The 19515-nt window shown below is 38.5% G+C and overlaps 1 long non-coding RNA gene across 1 annotated transcript; it reads left to right on the plus strand.

The window, feature by feature from the left end:
• Positions 1 to 9546: 9546 nt before the first annotated feature.
• LOC134288237 (uncharacterized) lies at positions 9547 to 15567 on the plus strand. Its single transcript, XR_009997833.1, has 3 exons — positions 9547 to 9690; positions 9769 to 9930; positions 13564 to 15567. It is a non-coding gene; the product is annotated as an uncharacterized LOC134288237 (long non-coding RNA).
• The last annotated feature ends 3948 nt before the right edge of the window (positions 15568 to 19515 follow it).

A 19515-nucleotide genomic window follows, 5' to 3' on the forward strand; every position in this document is an offset into this window, starting at 1 on the left:
CTCTACGGCTTTCCGACAATTTATTGAGCAAACTTTCCCAAAGAACCCATATGTTTTGAAGCCTCTAACTATTGAAAAAATGTGAAAAACCTGCGAAGTAGCACTTTAGCCCTATAGTCTCCTATACATTTTTTTCCACAAAACCCGTTGAACCCCTTTCTCCTCTATGGCTTTCTTGGAGACATGCGGAGAATTTTCAATCAGCTGGCTGTCAAATATGACGTTGGATAGACTTTGTTTTGATCTGCTCCCTTCCGCACCGACCCAACCGTCAGCCGTAAAACTGGTCGCTTCCTTCGGACCGGAAACAATATTTACCTTCGAAGTCGCCCAAGCCAACATTTCTTTGAAATCTTCGTCAAAGCTGCAGAAGGATGCTGCAAAAAGAACGGAACTTCACCGACAATAGCGCAAGAACTTGTAACGACGGCTGAAGGAACAGAAACAGGAAAGCCAACGACAGCTGGAGGAAACGGACCGGAAAATGCTGAGGATGTTTTACCTTCGGTGGCGCCGACAGAGGTGTCTGCATGAGTATCTGGAGTTGAAGGAACATTTACGACTTCAGGCGCCAGCAACCAGGGGAAATTGCTTTAACCGTAACAACCGGCTCCGATTGCGAATATTCCAGGATAAATGTCGAACAATCTCCTAGAAGGTATCCCATTGTTCCCGACTGTAAGTAAATATTGCACAATGTATAGATAGGTAATTATTTATTATTGCTTCTCCAGACTCACTGTAACTGGCCGGATGACATCGGGCTAAAATCTCAAGAAGTCTTGGCTTCCAACAGGCTGGATATTATGAATGATCTGTGCATCAAGGAGGAACTACTTTTCATGAACCGGATTACGGCTTTTCGCAGCTAGAACATCCACTTCAATATTCACGTGGGGTTTGGACTGAAGCGAAACCACCATGGACCAGGATATTAATGTACCTTCCTACCCTGAAAAGATACCACCACCAGCGTCAAGCCGGAAGTGTTCATGGACGGAGCATATCCCATGACGACCTGGGAAGTTTCGCCCAAACGGCTACGGAAGCTGTACGCCGGACTGCAGCTGAGGCGGTGCTCGTAGAGATATGATGATATAGAAGAAGAAGGAAGAAGATCAGGGCGGTAAACAGGCACGGAAGTGATCAATCAATAGACGTATTTTATGCTATCATGATTTAGTGAATTTCCTAAAATATTTATATCAATTAGAAGAATATCTCCAAAAATATATCATGGACTACTTAATTCATTAGAATCAAGGCATTTTAAAGAAAACGTAATGTGCGTTACATGGCGATTTAGGAGGACTTCTTAAAGGCACATTCTGATTACTTTGAGGAATATCTCGGACTAGCTAAATCATTTAAAGCAAAAGTGACCTGTTTAGTAAACGAAATGTGCTTCACCTAGCAGTTTGAGAGGACTTGGTGAACCTTCTCAAAGGCACATTCTGATTGCTTTGAGGAATATCTCGGACTAGTTAAATCATTTGAAGAAAAAGTGACCTACTTAGTAAACGTGATGTGCTTCACCTAGCGATTTGAGAGGACTTGGTGAACCTTCTTAAAGGCACATTCTGATTGCTTTGAGGAATATCTCGGACTAGCTAAATCATTTAAAGCAAAAGTGACCTGTTTAGTAAACGTAATGTGCTTCACCTAGCGATTTGAGAGGACTTGGTGAACCTTCTTAAAGGCACATTCTGATTGCTTTGAGGAATATCTCGGACTAGCTAAATCATTTAAAGCAAAAGTGACCTACTTAGTAAACGAAATGTGCTTCACCTAGCAATTTGAGAGGACTTGGTGAACCTTCTTAAAGGCACATTCTGATTGCTTTGAGGAATATCTCGGACTAGCTAAATCATTTAAAGCAAAAGTGACCTGTTTAGTAAACGTAATGTGCTTCACCTAGCAATTTGAGAGGACTTGGTGAACCTTCTCAAAGGCACATTCTGATTGCTTTGAGGAATATCTCGGACTAGCTAAATCATTTAAAGCAAAAGTGACCTGTTTAGTAAACGTAATGTGCTTCACCTAGCAATTTGAGATGACTTGGTGAACCTTCTCAAAGGCACATTCTGATTGCTTTGAGGAATATCTCGGACTAGCTAAATCATTCAAAGCAAAAGTGACCTACTTAGTAAACGAAATGTGCTTCACCTAGCAATTTGAGAGGACTTGGTGAACCTTCTCAAAGGCACATTATGATTGCTTTGAGGAATATCTCGGACTAGCTAAATCATTTAAAGCAAAAGTGACCTACTTAGTAAACGAAATGTGCTTCACCTAGCAATTTGAGATGACTTGGTGAACCTTCTCAAAGGCACATTCTGATTGCTTTGAGGAATATCTCGGACTAGCTAAATCATTCAAAGCAAAAGTGACCTACTTAGTAAACGAAATGTGCTTCATCTAGCAATTAAAGAGGACTTGGTGAACCTTCTTAAAGGCACATTCTGATTGCTTTGAGAAATATTTCAGATTAGCTAAATCATTCAAAGCAAAAGTGGCCTATTTAGTAAACGTAATGTGCTTCACCTAGCAATTTGAGAGGACTTGGTGAACCTTCTCAAAGGCACATTATGATTGCTTTGAGGAATATCAGTTTCACATGAAATTATTCAAAACAAAATTGACCTATTTTAAAGTAAACGTAATGCGTGCATCTAGCAATTTAAGAGAACTTGGCGAACCTTCTTAAAGACTAATTTTGAGTACTATATAATATATCATACACCAATAAAATTATTCAGAGCAAAAGTAAGCTTCCTCAGATTTTCTCCCATTTATACCAAAGCACCAATGTCAAACTGCAAAATGTTGCGTGTGCTGAATGAAAATAATTTTCATATTGCATAATTTCATAATTTGCAATTATTGCAGCTTTGGGAATCTCTTTCAACGATTTTCTTCGATTATTGATAAAAAAGAGTAACTCCGAATTTCTCAGAGTTGCTCTCGTTCGCACAGTGTCTAGCGATTTTAGAGGACTCAGTGAACCTTATCAGACACATTCTTATTACTTTTCAGAATATCTCAGACCACGAAAATCGAAAAAAAGCAAAAGTGACCTATTTTAAAGTAAAAGTAATGTGCATCACCTAGCAATGTAAGAGAACTTGGTGAATTTTCTTAAAGACATATTCAGATTAGGAAAAATCTCTCATTGATTACTAAAATCATTGGAAGCAAAAATGACATATAGCACTGGAATAATTTCAGAATATGGATAGCAAGAAAATTTCAAAATTCGACAATCATGATTTGCATTACCTCGTAAGACAGTGAATCTACTTACCTCTGACAGTTACAAGCAGCAATCAGCAGCTATAACGGAAAGTGCCCAAAAAAGAGCTGAGTCATTAGGCCGATGTACGTTAGGTAGAAATTACCATTAGGCTGAATGGATCATTCACCCTCCCCTCATTCTTGTTCACGGACGTATCAACTTTCGAACGTATTTTATTTGAGCCATTTGAATACGACTGACGTAAACGGGAAAACGGATTCGATCATAAACATGAATAAAGATGATAAGGCCGAATAATTTTGAAATCAGAGACGGGTCGCCTAATTGGTGTACTTTGATTATGTTATATGCATATGCCTCAACGCATTTCCCCATTTTTTGGTTTTTGATTTTTTATTAAATAACGGAGCAATATTTTCAAAATCGGTTTCCATACGCAGATAGAGGAAGGATCGAGCTATCTCCTGGATTTTTATTCAGGTGGAAAATTTACCAATTTTCCAAAAACCATATTTTTTTCGAAATTTCATTCAAAAATGGTTTCCGTAAAACTGAAAAACATTTTCCACCTGAAAAAAAATCAGGAGATACCTTGATCCTTCCTCCAACTGTATATGGAAACCGATTTTGATTATTTTATATTTAATATTATTTATTATTATTATTTATTATTATTTTATTATTTAATAAAAAATCAAGAACCAAAAAAATGAGGAAACGCTTCCAGTTTCGCCTTAAATTAGAAGGTTTTCCCAGAATCATGTACATAGTTAGAGTTATTGATATGCTCTAGAATCGACGAATGTCGCAGCGAGTCAAAAAATCTACTAGGTAGGACTTCGGAATACATTTTACAATCATTCATGAAGAAAATTAGGATTTCAGTTTACTGACTCAATCGGCCTTATGAACTTTGATCGAACAACCTATTCGGCTCAACGTACTCCGACCTAATGACCTGATACCCCCAAAAAAGGAACCCCTGTCCATGTCCCAAATGGTATATTTTCGGATAATTAACGCGCCAGCCTCCCAACCCAGAAAAACACCCACCCCGTATTATTTATTTTAAATCAACAACACGATTTTGAACTCAATGCCCACCTTTTAAGGGTCCCCCAAACCAAGGCGATTATCGCCCGCGACAGCGATTTTTCAGGCGACGGTTCATTAAAGCCGAACCTTGCACTTTCAACAGCACAATTGGAAAAGATTAATCATCGAATCGCGCTGAGAATTTTATCGATTGATTATCACCAGTGAGCAAACAATCGTTAAAAATTTCAGCGCAAAACGTTGTTCGGTTGTTCCTATATGTGCTTTTGAAAATGCACTGCAGGGCTTCAATGTTCACTCACCTGAAAAATCGCTGTCGCCGGCGACAGTCGCGTCGGTTTGGGGGAGCCCTTATGCTATACGATTGCGAAACCTTCTCCCCATCTTTCACTTGCGCATTACGCGATCACTCACTAAAAAAACAAAAAACAAGGAAGTTTCTTCCGCCTGGTAAATGCGACTCGACACTCGAAGGAATTGTTTTCACCCTCTCATGTTCTTGCGTAGCGCATAGCGCATAGAACCCATCTAAGCAAAAAAGTATGTCAACGACACTCTGTCGCCGTCTGCGCTACTAAGCTGCTACTAACCGAATTCCTTTCCCCCCACGAAAAGCCAATCTTCCAGAGATACTTACACTGAAATCGTTGAAGGGGAAATCGATTCCCCGCACAAAGGGCAGCACACCTGTCGAGCTCATCCTGAGGTCCGTGCCGTGTAGCTCTCGGCTCGGGAATCAAAGACCCGTTTTTCTCGCACCAGCAGCAAGCGGGAATCCTGTTGTTTTTGTTGGTGCCATCATTTCGCAATTACCACCACCCACTCCGTTTAAGATGATTTTCCATTAGAGGTCCTCGGTTCCCCTTTAGAACTTCACACTCCCGGCACGCCAACCGACGTAATGAATCATCACAGGTATAATCAGTAGCCGCCGAAATCCACAAAAATCGATTGCTCCTTTATTCCACGCACTTGCCGCCACTGACAGTTGTTAGTTTATACACCTGTAATAATTTGTAAAATAGTTATTTGTAATAAAAATGATAAATTAATAGTATATTTACCTTTATTTTATTTATGCACTGAAGTCTTCAAACGCCTCGGGTCCCAGTTCAAAACAATTCTGACCCGAGGCGAGTTGCGAAGGAGTTTGACATTTTAAAATGTACACATGTCAGAACGACGACAGGGTAGGAAGCAGGAAGCACGATTGGAAGCATATTCTCCACACCAGGGCCAGCTGACACACTACTTCGCACGGTGATTTTAATTTCAAAGTGGAGAGATTTTTCGAGTTTTCAAAAAATTGTATGAAAATCAGGAATACATATAAAAAATATTCAAAAGCGGCAATGATCATGAAATCCAATTGTCTTTCGAAGAAAAATATAAAAAAGGGGGGTTAGGTCAGACGGGAATGGTCTATTGCGAAAAAAATATTTTCAAGAATTTGTTGAGTGATAAACATTGCATCTGAACACCCCCCGACTTCCGCGCCAAAAAGCTGGCGGCTTGGCTGCCGGCAACAGCTGATCAGAGCGACCGGTTAGCTGTCCTTGTTCCACCAATTGAATGTTTTTGAAAACGCGTTTGCGCGCGAAATCTTTCTCGCTCATTTCTGCTGTCAAATCCGTCACCGACTGTTTCACCGACCGTTTGAAACACCGACTGTTTCGAACGGTCGTGAACAGTTTGGAACTGGACGGTCAATAGCAGGGAACTGCGATCGACTTCAAAATAGGGATCTTGCAAGACTCTTGCAAGGAGGGAGCTAGGGTATTGGTTCCCTTATTAAGCATGTGGTTCCCATTTTCATCCTACGAAAAACAAAGGAATGAAGCACTGTTTGTTTTGTTTCTTATTTTTGTATTTTTTGTTAGGAGTGAGCACGCATGAAAACAAAAAGAACGGAATCAATCGGTGCCGTAATCGCTTGTTTTCGAATAGGATGAAATTGGGAGCGTGAGATTACTGATGGAACACAAACCCTACTTTGTCCTTCAATGCAGGGATCTTGATAGGATGATGCATATCATTGCTGGGAGGCGCGTAATGTTTTTTTTCAGCTGATGACTTGAATCGAATTTTTGATTCGTAGTAGGGAGCTACGTTGTCCTTCAATGTTAATCAAGGTGTTGGAGCCGAAGCTGGGAGTCTTAACAGTATTGCACTTATTTTGGTATATAGATAAAAATAAATAAAAAGATTATAGATAACCATCACACGGTTTTCTTTTAAGTATTTTGTTTGATCGGAATTGATGATCACCGTTCGTTAGTTTTTAAATGGATTTTTTTTTTTGTTTCAGATGGATGAAAATCGTCCATTACCAATGTTCCGTTGCGAACAAATTGAGAGTAGCAAACTGGCGAAGGAATGGCGGAGTGGAAAGACACCCTTGAGTTCTATTTCGACTCATATCAGATTACCGATCGAAAGATCATGCGTTCCAAAATGCTCCACTTTGGAGGACCGCAATTGCAAAAGGTTTTCAAAAGCTTGGAAGGTATAGAGGATTTTCCTCTAATCATGCTTGAAAAACGCTGGTACGATGTGGCGATTGAGCGGCTCGATGCAATCTTCAAGCCACGAAGCCAAGACGTTCTTGAGAGACACAAACTGAGAAATATGAAGCAAGGAAGCCAGGAACGATTTTCTCATTACGTGTTACGCTTACGCCAACAGATGAAAGATTGCGGGTTCGAGAAGTATCAGAAAGAAGTTCGGAATGTTCTTGAGGAGATCATGCCTATTGATGTGATTGCTGAAGGGTGCAACTCACAGGAACTACGCCCGAAAATACTCGAAAAAGACCTAACGCTTGGAGAAATTGAGCAACTTGGAGCATCATTTGAAAGTGTACGACTCCAAGAGAAAGAACTGAAGGAAGAAATGAATACTGTCCAGGCTAGACAAACGGAAGTTTGGAAAATGAAAGTGGACAGAGCCAGAGCCGAACGTCAGAAAGGCCGGATTGTGAAACGATTTGCCACCACTCCTCAGAATGCATTCAAGCGTGATGACACTTTTTGTTACGCTTGTGGACAATTTGGACACATGTCGAAATCACCGGCGTGTCCAGCAAGAGGTAAACAATGCCGTAGATATCGTAAAATTGGACACTTCGAGAAAGTCGGTAGAAAACGCCAATCTGTTTCAATAAATCCTTCGTTCCCCGGAAAGGTACAAGTAATTGAAGATGTCGAAGAAAACTCTCCGATCGGAACAGTTGATGAGGTCAAAAGGGCAGTGCCAACGAAAGCGGAAAAGAAGGTGTATTACACGTTTCACACGGGAGATAGGGTATTGGTTCGCTTATTTAGCATGTGGCTCCCATTCTCATCCTACGAAAAACAAAGGATTGAAGCGTTGTTTGTTATGTTTCATGTTTTTGTATTTTTTGATAGAAGTGAGCACGCATGAAAACAGAAAGAACGGAATAAATCGGTGCCGTAATCGCTTGTTTTCGAATAGGATGAATATGGGGGCGTGAGATTACTGATGGCACACATACCCTACTAGTAATGTGTTTCAGTGCAAAATTGGTGAAATTGCGACGGAAGTGTTCATGGATTCTGGCTCGGACGTGAACATCATCACTAAGGAAATGATGAAGGCATACCAGATCATCGTCTCCAAATGCGAGAAAGGAAGCGATAAAATTCTTAAATCCTACGGAAATAATGCACCGCTTTTGATTCTGGGAACCTTTGTTGCAACAGTTGAGATTGGAAAGCGGTCGGTTGAAGACTCGGTTGAAGACACATTTTTGTTGTTAAGGTGAAATGGGAGCGCGTCCAGGTGCATTTTTGACTCGCGTTTTTGAGAGCACCGATCTGATCATCCACGAAATGATCGAAAACGAAAATGCTACTCAATGTTTACCACAAGTGAGCAAGCTCTGTTAGTTGCTTGGATGACGAGATCCGTGCTTTCTGTATGTGCAAGGCAGCCATTGTGACAGCCATCTTTGGATTCGCTTATATATGTCCTTAAGGACGGACAAAGAAATTTGTTGGGCGATAGTACCTCGAAAAATCTGGGCATTCTAAAGATCGGAATGGCGGTGAACGAAATAACGGAAGCCTCGGAAATGACACCTTTTTCAAAGATTGAAGGAGTACATTTGGAGTACAAATGGTTTCAGACGCCTCTCCGATTTTTCAGCCATTGTGGCGAGTGCCCCTTCCAGTGGAAAATGCAGTTTCTGAGAAGCTGGATGAATTGCTGAGACGAGACATCATTGAGGTAAAAAGAGGACCAGCAACGTGGGTGTCACCATTGGTGGTCCCAAGTTCGTATGATTTATGTACAACCGAGTGTACAACTGTATCATACGTTATGATGTTCAAACCAATAGTCTTATTAACGACTGAATTGTAACGAAAGAGGCAAAGCTAATATAAAACATTAATTTGCGTTATAAACAGTTTCATTATTTATGCAACGGACTTATAACTAAGATACAACAAATGGTCGACTAACATATTGTGACCAATTCGACAACTAATCAGCTAGTCACCACATTATTTATCGTAAGTCAGCATCATTTTTTTTTTCCTGTGATTAATAGTTATGCGCCCAAATATCGCCACAATTAGGCTGAACAAGTACGACAATTTGTGTGCGGCTCCCGATTTATTGCGAAAATAAACATCCTGGCTCCGTATTTCGTACGCCCCTTAGTATAAGGTTGCGAGTGCAAATTTAGTATTTTGTGGTGAAAATGTTCACCATATTGCTTTGATTGAGTGCATTTAGGCATCCCATTTAATGCACCAATAGAACGCTGTAAGTTGTATGTATATTTTCCTCCACATGTAACCAAAGAAAGATGGGTCTAACCTCTAATTAAAAAAAACTTACATTTCAAAAACAAGCGTCTCCGGGGTCCGTTACATCCTGGCAGCAATCTCCCGTAGAACTCTGCCCTGATTTCATTCCATCAGCTTACCCGTATAAAAATGAACCATTGAGTCTATGGGTAAAACTGAAGAAAAACAATAGATTCTTATGTTAACAATGATTCCTATTGTACATGTATTGTAGAGTACCTTTTTAAGTTTGGTTCGTTACAAAAGATTAACAATAGAATTCATTGTTACAGCATTTTCTATGAGTATCTAATAGATTAACATAAGATTACATTGTTCTTCGCTTTCATCCAAAATGAGTAAAAAAAAACTTGGTAACAAGCAATTTACTTTTGAGTAGTTTTGGATGAGTGTGCTTGATCGACGAAAAAAAGGGAAAAAACACTGAACTCTCTGTTGTGTTTTTTTCATTTTCTTAAATTTCTAATTACTTTAGCAAAAAATACGTAGTTCTGCAATTATTTTTGCGTGAAATTGTCTGCGTTAGTATACGGCTTACCCGAGGTAAGTAAATTTCGTTCGAGACAGTAAACGAAGGCGAAAAATGTATGCGATTTGTTTACGAGCTGTATATTTTTTTAGCCTCGCAGTATGTGCTCGCTGTATACGGTAGGTATACGGATCCAATGTGGGGCGGTGCTCTTGGATGGTGAGCTTGCCGGTGAATCTGCTGAAACGGATCGATCGCCACTGAAGGCTGAGGTGATGTTGGAAATCATGGACGTGTCGGAGGATTAAGCGGAGGTGCGTAGGAGAATCAGGAAGGTTGAATGTTTCGGGAAAGATTTCTGGCCGGTGTTGGTCAAAGACAGGAAGAACGAATCTACAGAAGATATTGGGGAAAACGATGTATGGCTGTGATCAGTTTTTGGTGCTCTGAGACGGAAGACATGGATCCTTCCAGGAAGCGAGAAGATGGTCGTTCAAGGCGCGGTGAAGATTTTGGACACAGCAAACATTGTCCTACGGTAGTTGATAAAGCCATCCTCCATAATCAGCCACCACCACTAGTCAGTTACGCTTCCTGAAAACGATCAAGTGTCCGATTGTGAAGATTCGGAGTAAGTACAGACTCAATCCGGGCGATGCCAGTGGAGTCGAATCAATGAACGGCAGCGGGATTAAGGAGACCTACAGAATGATGACCGTGTTCTATGTGATGGAGTCAACGGATAACAAAAGAAAATTGATTGCGAAACATGCTTAGGAACGGACAGTGTGGGGAATATGTTCAAATATCGATTGAGAGTCATCTAAGCTAACCAACAGCATCTATCCGTAGGCAATGAATGAGTATATCGCTTGCTCAACCCACGATAAGTATTGAAGAAATGCATAAAAAATAATTGTGGGAGGGGGTTTAAAGGATTCATACATAAAAAAGAGGTGACAATATTTATTGTTGATGGTTTGGCGGCTCGCATATGCTAATGGCTGATTCAAGCAAGTTTATGCTTAACTTAACTCATCTAAACCCTTAATTTGAGGGTTAAACTACATACCTATTATAGATGATTCATTTAAGTAACACAAAGATTGGTCAAATGGGGTTATGTTGCATTTTTAGAATCATCACAAGCTTTGAATTCAGAATAAACATTTCCATAATGGTCGTATTTTAGAGAAATACTTGGAGAAATATGATCTAATTGTAATATATTGCGCTACATACACTATACTAAGAACGTTCAATCGGCATAAAATCTTTAAGGCCGTTCGCAATGCTGTTTTATTTTGTATGGCGAGTTTTAAAACTTTACTATTATTTTAGAGCTTTTAGTAGAACTTGTTACTTCAGACTCTAGTTTAATTTAAAAACACTTCACTAATACTTCACTTTTGCAAAAGAAAATAAAAAATGAATAACTCTTTTAAAGAAAAACTAGAAAGGACAAGCAAATTCCTTTTAATTCTACTACTGTGCTTATCTTCGGACAGATAGGCCTATTTCGTCTGTGACTTACAGACTTCTTCAGTCGAGCACTTGACACTGAAGAAGTCTGTAAGTCACAGACGAAATAGGCCTAGGGGCCGTCCATATACCACGTGGACAGAAAATACATGGTTTTTGACCCCCTCCCCCCTCCCCGTGGACAAGCGTGGACTTTTCATTAACCCCTACCCCCCTCCCCCAATGTCCACGTGGACATCCCAAAAAAAATTTTTTTTTTTTCATATTTCTATAATAAATGGAAAAAGTGATTTTGAAAAAGTTTTTTTTTCTTCGTAAACAATGTCTTAAATATAATTGAAAACTTTATAAAATACAAACATTCAATAGCTTTACATATAATACAAACAAGTAGTACAAAATAGGTACCTACAAGTTTTCAACATTGTTTTTAATTCAGCTTAATGTTTGTGAAAGTGAGGGTTCGATTCTTGCTCCAGTTGGTGAAAAATTTTCGTCAAACAGAAAATTCTTCATTAGGTGTTTTTCGTGTAATGTCCATCGCCTAATGTTAGTGATTGTTCAATGTTTAGTCTGTACAGCCTCTGGTTGAAGACGGTGTTTTTTAAAATGTTTGTCCAACTATGATTGTCTAATTGTTTTGTTGAGATAAAGTAATTTTGTATCTTAGATTGTTGGGATAAGATTATATTTCTTAGATTCTTTTAAAAAACAAGATTTACAGCAACTTAATTGTATTGCTGAGGTTTAGACTTTAATGATCATAAGAAACATCTTAAAATTTAAAGGAACCTACAAAACGAAGTTTTTAAAATAAGCCTGCAAATCCCTACATGCATTTTGAGAATCTTCAACAGTTCTTTCATACATTTTATTTGATTATACATTGTCGCGACATAATTTGTTTCGTTTTTAGATTCTTGTTTCCTAATTTATACCTATGTCAATGTTGTCCACGTGGACATTTGAAGAACCCCCACCCCCCTCTCCGTGGACAAGCATGGACTATTCGCTAACCCCCTCCCCCCTCCAAGCTGTCCACGTGGTATATGGACGGCCCCCTATCTGTCCGAAGATAAGCACAGTAGTAGAATTAAAAGGAATTTGCTTGTCCTTTCTAGTTTTTCTTTAAAAGAGTTATTCATTTTTTATTTTCTTTTGCAAAAGTGAAGTATTAGTGAAGTGTTTTTAAATTAAACTAGAGTCTGGAGTTTTAAAAATTTTAAAACTCGCCATACAAAATAAAACAGCATTGCGAACGGTCTAAATATCGTTCATAAAGGCAATACGATAACATCGTCGTAGTCACTTCGAATTACCGCCGCTGCTCCCACCATTGCTAACCAAACACTGAGAAGAAGAAAGCAGTCACGAGGCTCGGTCAACACGGGCTCAAGCAAAGTTCAAGTAATGACATATCGTCGGTTTCCTGCAATAGGGGCACAACTCAAAATTTGTCATTTTTGAGATTTTGATGGCAAATGATGAAAAACCATGCAAACTTTCATCTCACAAAGACCCGTTCCAAAGTTCGATGAGAAACGCGAGATTTTTGCATTTTCACCCATTTTCCGCAATAAAGGCACAACTCAAAATCAGTCAACTTTTTCAATAGTCGATGCTTGGGGCAAGACACTGTGCTGGAGAGTAAATTTTCCTTCACAGAGTTGCTCAGAATTTCTCCGGTTTGCTCCCGTTTTGACCTATGTGTTGCCTGATTTATCGCAAAATCAAAACAATATTACCCGATATCTCGCCTTTCTTGCAGTTTTAGAGGTGCTTTACAACAAATTTCGTCGATCATTGGTAAAATGAGTTACTCAGAATTTCTCAGAGTTACTCTCGTTTGCACAGTGTCTTGCCCCTAGAGTCGATGAAAAATAGTAATCTAAAATTCATGAAACAGATAGTCCTTCAGTCCCTTTCCATGATACAACGATCAAAATTCGTTTACTTTTGTCGAATATTGAGAGAAATAAGTGAACTTGTAGGAGGTGCTTCAAGATTGCCAATTTTCAAACGCTCATTCTGAAAATTCACATTTTTTTTTTTGTTCCCCTATTGCAGGAAACCGACGATATATGCTTGGCTGGAGCATTTGATGGTTGGTGTGCAATGATGTTGATTTAAACGAAACTTATACGTGGTGTGGGCATCAAATCATTGTGAATCAACCATTTGAAGCATTTATACCAAGAATATCTTCGAAGCTTGAGAAAACTATAGAAAAAGTTATATTGAACAGACAACATTTCTGTCAGTGAATGGTAATTATAATTTTTTTTTTTCATTGTGCAACTCACTCAGTTTCATAATGAATCAGTTTGGAACACTAGGCCATTATTAGACCGAAATGAGTTATTATAATGAAAAATTATAATACATCATGATCCAGGACATCACGAGCCATCAACAAGTGAGAATCATCTTGGCAGTTGTGAAATTGAACTACTTTTTCTTTGCAGTGAACTGTTTACCTAAAGTTGGTCATCGGGTGACGCTGAGTGCACCTTCGGAGGGCACCATTTGCCGCATCTGGAGAAGGTGAGCAATCCAGTGATTTCCCTAGAGCGCGTTACAACAAATAGGATCTATGCAACGATGCATCAGTCGTAGATACAGCAACGACGAAGTTACAGTTGCAGCACAAATACACAATGTCTGCGGGAATGGCGCTCTGTAGAAGGAACCAAAGAAGAAACGAGAATGGGTTTGCCATACTGATGATGAACGGATGGTGGTGACGAAAACGGGAGAGTACTGCGAATGAGAACAGTTTCGATTGGATCGAAAACTACAAACTAGGATTCGGTATTAACTGCATTATGAACTGATTCGTGTCCATCAATGGATGCTACAGGAAGATTACACCGGAGATGCTGCACACTATGAGGTACATGGCGGACGTTGGGATGAAGACCGAGTAGTTCGAAGAGGACAGCTATAACTATAAGTAGCCTATGGTCATGGCCAGGTAGTAGTAAAAAATAAATTCAAGATTATTTTTTTGTGAAATTAAGCAGAGCCTATAGTTAATCAGTGTCAGTTCAATACTCAATCATCTACAATAGCCAAAGTAGCCAAACTTTAAGGAACTTTCACATAAATCATTCGTGTGTTATTTTAGGGAAACGATATTTAATAATGAATCATAGGATTAGAATCATCTTTTGGAATTGAGCACTTCGAACAATCTTTTGATATGGGTCCAAGGTGTAGTATATCGAGTATTTTTAAATGCTACAATAATGGTTAAGCACGCTGTAATGTTACTTTTGTACCTCATCACCCACTAAATGCAACTACATTAGTGGTCTAATAACACTTAGCGCGCTTAGGCACGGTTCCATCATGCCGCTTATAGTGTTGCCACATATAATGCTTAGTCTGCTAAACCCAGTTATCTGGCTGTGGGGCATGGGAGCCTAAGCTTCAACCATTAATGCAATTAAACATTACTCGATTTACAACATGAGTGATCCAAATACTTGATAATTGTTCGATCTGTTTTTTAAATATAGCTTAAAACATACAAGCTTCTAGACCAAATGCATAGCTTACGTTTCGCTTCATTCAGAATTTGTTCAAGCAGTTCATATGTTTTGTAAAGTTAAATTTAAAAATTAAAGTTAGAATTTTCTGTATCACACTAGAAAACAATTGAATCTAACGTGGAACCAGTATTAAAGTCATTGCTCAAAGCAATACATTTACCGTACATTTCACTGTTTAGAACAATTTAAAAACATAAGAATCTTCTGTATCACAGTACAAAACAATTCCAAAACAATTGAATCAAGTGTGGAATTAGCAATAAAATCACTATTCAAAACAATACACTTACCGTACATTTCACTGTTTGAAACAATTCGAAAACATAAGAATCTTCTGTATCACAATAGAAAACAATACTCAAACCATTGAATTCAATGTAAAAACAGTACAAACAGTATGGTATAACAATTCTAAAACAATAGAATCAAATGTGGAACCAGTCATAAAATCACTATTCAAAACAATACACTTACCGTACATTTCACTGTTTGCAACAATTCGAAAACATAAGAATCTTGTGTATCACAATAGAAAACCATCCCCAAACCATTGAATTCAATGTAAAATCACAGTTCATATTCAACTGTTCAAAACAATTCAAATGCATAAAAATCTACGGTATATTCCATTCCACGTATCGGCATTATCAACATTTCAATAACATTAGAATTTTCTGTTTTGCGAAAAAAGTTGTATGGAAAAAAGTCTTTTTTTGTATTGTTACGATACTTAACAACCTATACAATTCAATGTGAAATGCTCATTCACATTTGATTCTATTGTTAGAAACATTTGATTCAATTGTTTTTCTATTGTTATTTTAACATTGAATTCTATTGTGAGAGCATTGTTTTCAATGGTTCTGTTACATTAGAATCCTATGTTTTTCTATTGTATTTTTTATCCGGGTAACAATGACCGCCATGCCATCTTTTTTTCGTCATTTTCTAGCTGTATACGCGCGGCTTCAGTATGTGCATAAGTAATTTTTAAACATTCCCTGCCTCAATAAGGGAAAAAAAGTTGTAATTCTCACGTAGTTTTAACTCTCGGGACCAAAGAGGTACCCTGGTTTTATATTTTTATCAGAAAAATCAGGAAATTTGGCGTAACATATCAAAAAATCGGAAATGTATGTTGTTTTGTTTTTGAGATATGATTTTTTGAATATTCATTCGTTTCATTTATTTAGTTCACATCAAATTCATGATAATACTGAATCAACAATTTGCCGCCATTATACTCGATTTGCAGCTGCAGCTCTCCATCCTCGGTCACGCCCAACACTCGCCAGATCACGCTCCACCTGCCCGCATAGTGAAATACAATTTGACATACATTTCAAACAGTAAGTTTGTTCTATGCGGTAAGGTTAATGTGTCACAAATGGTGGCTTTCATGTTCAACAACATGACACCCAAAGCTACATACAGTAAATAACAGTTTGAATGCCCCAAACCAAACTTTAACCATATATTCTAGTGTGCACACATTGTTAAAGTATATGAACATGGAAACTCGTATTAAATGGTTGCAATGAGCAATCACACTATGTCAAACGGTTGATTATTATGCTCGGGCAACACACTAACACAGCTATATTTCACAATGCATAACTCTTGCTTAACAGTATGGCAAACAGTTCCGCATATTCGTGTTTGTGAACGACATGATCCAGGAAGCGCATCGTTTCTTTGCAGCTTGTTTCTTAATTTCTCGCCAAATAATTTACGAAGGTCTGTTATCTCAAAGCTGCAAACTTCAAAATAATGTCATATATTTTCCCTTTTTTTCGAGTATATGTTTTAAAATTGGTTCGTGTTACTTTTTAATGTAGGTGGTTGATTCACCATTGATTGACATTGAAATTTGTGAATGAAAATGACAAACTTATTAATATTTATTTATACTTATTTTTATCGACACTGGACTTCGAATAGCTTATCTTAATGTATTTTAGCAAAAACTTAAACAAAATGCAGGACAAAATGGCGAAAAAAATATTTTTTCGAAACTTGATTATAAATTTTGATAGTAGGACCTTTTCAAATGTTACGCGAGATTCGCTCCCTTTGAGTTTACAAAAAAAAGAAACACAAACATTCCATCGCCGTCGTCGCAGGAACACCGGGAGAACTGGGAGAACCAAATATTTAAATGATCTCTTTGTGGGGATCACAATCTGGTCTGCTGAATCTATCACCTGCAGTGTACCTGTACAACAAAAATGCAAATCTATTGTCCAAGGGAAGTTTCAAAAATTACGTCCATCGTTTTTCGGGATTTCTAGACCCCCCCTCCCCCCTCTGTCACGCAATTTCCCTATACCCAATACACGTACTGTCACACTTTTCTAGACCCCCCCCCTCCCCCAAATGTTGGACGTAATTTTTGAACGTTCCCCAACCAGAAGTATAAACATCTTAGAGGTAAGTTTTGTGCATTGGTTAATTCAACGAAAATCTTATCTAAGTATATCTGATTGCAGATCGATTCTTGGATTGACCGACGGGTATTTGGCTGTTCGGTGCGGGAGGAGAAGATGCTAGAGGATCTCCACTGGCCTCCCAAGGGCAACTCACAATCCAACCGCTCATTGCACCGTCGTTCTGGCAGTACCTATCCACAAAGAATTCCACCTGAGAAGCATCCAACGCATGTAGGCCAACACGTACGTTCCGGCTAATGCAATCTTCCGATTCAATGCACACCAGATGACTCGCCAGAGGAGCATGAATTCGTATATGATGTCGAATATGATCGCTGGTGTCGATAACAACTTGAAGTATGTCCACTTTGAGCGCGTTGACATTGTATCATCATACGGAACGGATTGGAGGCTAAGAAATGTTCGAGAGAAAGCTAGCTTTAACAGAACCACCAAGAAGAGAACTTATTTATTTGTGAATGTGATAATGTGATTTTTTAAGTCTGACCGACCTTAATTTCTTCTTTTGTTTTTTGAAAATGCTTTTTCATTATCTGTATGCCAGAGGGATAGAACAACCACAGGAACAACAATTCCATGTAAATGTATTGTAACTACCTTTTCATTATAAATTGGTTCATATTTAACCGTAGTGTGGCCAGCAATAAAAACACCCGTAGAAGGCCGGCAGGGTACCCGGGTACCCACGAAATGGAAATGATCATATCTCAGCGATTTTTCCACCGATTTTAAAAGTTTTTGCCTCATTCAACTCAGAAACTCATTATCTATCGAGATCGTATTTGGTTAGACCGGTCGGATCACCATAGGTACCGGAAAATCCGGATTTCCGGATCCGTGTTTTTATACAATACAATATACGGGATTTTCGGTAGGTTAGTAGCAATTTCGGTACCAAGCATCGTAAAATTGCTTTGGCATATTGTATCTGACCGGCCTGGAATCATAAAACGTGTTGACTTTGAAACTGTGGTTTCGGAACACGCTTCCCGTGAGGCCATGGTTGACCATAAACACTTTAAGGTTGAAGGATTTGTAATTGATTCAGTCAATGACGATGACTGTCTGCTTCTTATTTGTCTTCTTTTACTTGAAAAGCTAATTTTGCCTTTTTTATGAAATAAACGTGAACTTACCTTCACCTGCATATATTCAGTAGATAGCAGGAAAAAATACCAATAATTTTTCATGGGATTTTCCTTCAAAAATGCCTTCAAATCACAGAAATCTGCTAAAATCCACAAAAATATTTCTTGGCTGCTATCACCACTACCAACTTGACACTGGCTTATGGCACGCACACATTCTCATCGAATCCTCAAAAAACCGACACTCAAATCTTTTTCAAAGAAAAAATCACTATTCTATTCATTTCCGTAGTTTTTAAATGCATTCATGGCACTCAGCAGTAATTTTCACGCAAAACAACACCAACTTTTTGCCCCCCGAGCACCTAGTTACAGTAGAAACTGCTTTTAAAAAATCAATACCGGGAATCGAACTAGAACATTGTATCGTCATTCCAGTTAAATCGCGCGATTGAGAAAACCATGAAAAAACAACCGCGCACTAAGCGATAAGATCAAGATATATGCGTTCGATTCAAACTTTGTGAATCAGCACAATAATATGCGTACTGCGAGCAGCACACTCACTACGCCAGCACAGCCACACTCCAGACGGTACATGCACTACGACCGAGCCAGAAAAGCATCATCAATGTGAAGTTGCCAGTTCAATGTTCTGATATTTTAAACCAATTTTATAAAGTTACTTCAAAAACTGTGAAAAAATGGCTTAAAAATTAAACGTGTCATCTGATTTAATTGTATATTATAGAACCATTACAGTTGAGCATTTTAATTCGTTTAAATGCTTCGAAAACATTCATACAAGAAGCAACACATTTTTAATTGCTTCGTCATTTGCCCTGATTTGGCAACATTGCTCATCAGCTGATATTTTCATTCGCCTACATTTTGTTCGATTATTTTGTAAACAAACTTTGTGCAGCTTGAGCGTGACTTTCAGATTGAGATGAAATGTTTCTAGTTTAGGAAGTTATATGTCCCAAAAATGAAAAACGAAAAAGTCGGCTAGGGAGCTTGAAGGTCAAATAAGAGCATACTTTTTCGACTGATGATGTCGTATTCATTAACCACAGTTGGCATGTGGCGTGTGGCATGTGCAAACATACCTATGTTATGAGAAGGCGGAGGATAAATCTGGAGACCCATCAAACACGTCTGGTTGATAAGTTTAGTTTTGCTTACTCGCAGTAAATATTATATTGAGTAGTCATTACAAACTGAAGCTGGTGTTGGATTTCCAGATTTGTGCTCGTGAAAAGATGAGGCAACCTTACCGTTTGGAGCAAATTTATTGTTGGAAGTGTATGCCATACTGTTTTTTT

This window comes from Aedes albopictus, chromosome 2 (genome assembly GCF_035046485.1).
Source record: "Aedes albopictus strain Foshan chromosome 2, AalbF5, whole genome shotgun sequence".
Taxonomy (NCBI): Eukaryota; Metazoa; Arthropoda; class Insecta; order Diptera; family Culicidae; genus Aedes; species Aedes albopictus.